Raw genomic sequence first — 2,622 nt, forward strand, 5'->3', positions numbered from 1 at the left:
TGAGACAGAGTCTCACTGTTTCCCAGGCTAGAGTGCAGTGGCACAATCTGCATTCACTGCAACCTCCACCTCTTGGGTTCAAGCGATTCTCGTGCCTCTCAGCCTTCTGAGTAAGTGGGACTACAGGCATGTACCACCATGCCCACTTAACTTTTGTATTTTTAGTAGGAGACAGGGTCTCAACATGTTGGCCAGGCTGGTCTCAAATTCCTGACCTCAAGTGATCCGCCTGCCTCGGCCTCCCAAAGTGCTGGGATTACAGGCGCAAGCCACAGCGCCCAGCCTCTGTTGTTTTTCGAGATGGAGTCTCATTCTGCTGCCCAGGCTGGAGTGCAGTGGCGAGATCTCAGCTCACTACAACCTCCACCTCCCAGGTTCAAGCGATTCTCCTGCCTCAGCCTCCCGAGTAGCTGGGATTACAGAGGTGCGCCACCATTCCCAGCTAATTTTTCTATTTTGGGTAGAGATGGGGTTTTGCCATGTGACCCCAGCTGTTCTCAAACTCCTGGCCTCAAAGTGATTCACCCACCTCAGCCTCCCAAACAACTGAGATTACAGGCATGAGCCACCGCTGAGGAAATAATCTAATATACACAGAACATCTCTTTACAGTGGCCAGCCAACATGATTCACTTAGAAATGAACACATGATTTATATTTGTTATGACACGATAAGACAAGTGGCTTGAGTTGGCTCTATGTATAATCGTATTGTTATTATTAGCTGGCAGGGAGAAGAAACCACAAATCAGACTGCTTCTGATCTTAATTTATATAGTAGATATTTTGAGAGATGGCTTAATCTAAATGCTCTTTTCTTTTTACGTGTGGGTTACTACAAATTATATCAATTGTGTATTTTATTTGAAAAGCTATGAACTTTGACTCCTCTAGCACTAGCAGATTCTGTCTTAACCTGGTGACAAATTAATGATTTTGTTTGTTTGTTTTTTGTTTTGTTTTGTTTTGTTTTTTGAGACAGAGTCTCGCTGTGTCGCCCAGGCTGGAGTGCGGTGGCGCAATCTCGGCTCACTGCAAGCTCCGCCTCCCAGGCTCACGCCATTCTCCTGCATCAGCCTCCCAAATAGCTGGGACTACAGGTGCCTGCCACCACTCCCGGCTGATTTTTTTGTATTTTTAGTAGAGACGGTGTGTCACCATGTTAGCCAGGGTGGTCTCAATCTCCCACCCACCTCGGCCTCCCAAAGTGCTGGGATTACAGGCGTCAGCCACCACGTCCAGCCGAGTTTTTTTAAATCATTGCTGGTGGCCAGGCAAGGTGGCTCATGCCTGTAATCCCAGCACTTTGGGAAGCCAGGGTGGGAGGATCACTTGAGGTCAGAAGTTCAAGACCAGCCTGGGCAACATGGTGAAACCCTTCCCTTCTCTACTAAAAATACAAAAAAATTAGCAGGGCTTGGTGTGTGTGCCTGTAGTACCAGCTACTCAGGAGGCTGAGGTGAGAGGATTGCCTGAGCCTGGGAGATTGAGGCTGCAGTGAGCCATGATCATGCCACTGCACTCCAGCCTATTATGGCTAGAGGATGTGATTGTTACCTAATTTCCCAGATGGTGTAAGACACAGTATAGTATTGCTGTTTTTCTCTGATGCGTGCACTTTTGATTTTTTCATTTTGTTTTTGTTATTGTCATTTTAAAAGAACTCAAAAGCTAAGATTGTAAAATTTTAAAAGCACTAGGAAAATACTGTAAAGTTGTGTATCTCAAAGATAATATGTACTTTTGTTATGTAATGGTAGCTGGTGGTCTTATAGGCAGCTGTTGTACTGAAAAATAAATGTTCCTTAAATCCTGTAGATTTGCTGCCTTTAGACTCTGAGCACTGCACAGATGGCACTGCAGCAGTTGGGAGTGAGGGACATTAAGTATTCTTACCTAACTACATAAATCTGGGAAAGGTTTCCCTTTTTATGTTTATACAAGTCTCAATTTCAACTCATAGGACAAACCAGCTCAGTGAAATATACCTCAATCACTCAAATGCTTTCATTATAAATTATACCTTAGCATTTTAGCTGTCATAAGGTTTTAAATAATAAACTGAAGAATAATCCTAACTATTAAAGATTATGTCAGTAGTCATTTCTTGTGCATATGAATGTTACTTAATTATTTCATGCATTCCTGCTCTCCCAGGGCCAAGAAATATGTCCTGGGGATGAACTTTAATCACTCATCTCCATTTTTTTTAGCCATTAGAAACTGGGGGCCATTTCAAGCAATGTGATGTCTAAAGAAAAATTTATTGTAACCATTTTACTTTCAGATAGACTCTGAAATCACTAACTTAAAAATGTTAAATGTGTGCTATTATAAAGTAGCTTAACTCTGGTTTTTTTGGTTGTTTGTTTTTTTGAGACAGAGTTTCCCTCTGTTGCCCAGGCTGGAGTGCAGTGGTACCATCTCGGCTCATTGCAACCTCCACCTCCCGGGTTCAAGCGATTCTTTTGCTTCAGCCTCCTGAGTGGCTGGGACTACAGGCACCCGCCACCATGCTCAGCTAATTTTTGTGTTTTTAGTAGAGATAGGGTTTCACCATGTTGGCCAGACTGGTCTTGAACTCCTGACCCTAGGTGTTCTGCTTGCCTCAGTCTCCCAAAG

The sequence above is a fragment of the Rhinopithecus bieti genome, unplaced genomic scaffold, assembly GCF_001698545.2.
Source record: "Rhinopithecus bieti isolate Rb0 unplaced genomic scaffold, ASM169854v2 scaffold_27306, whole genome shotgun sequence".
NCBI classification, from domain to species: Eukaryota; Metazoa; Chordata; class Mammalia; order Primates; family Cercopithecidae; genus Rhinopithecus; species Rhinopithecus bieti.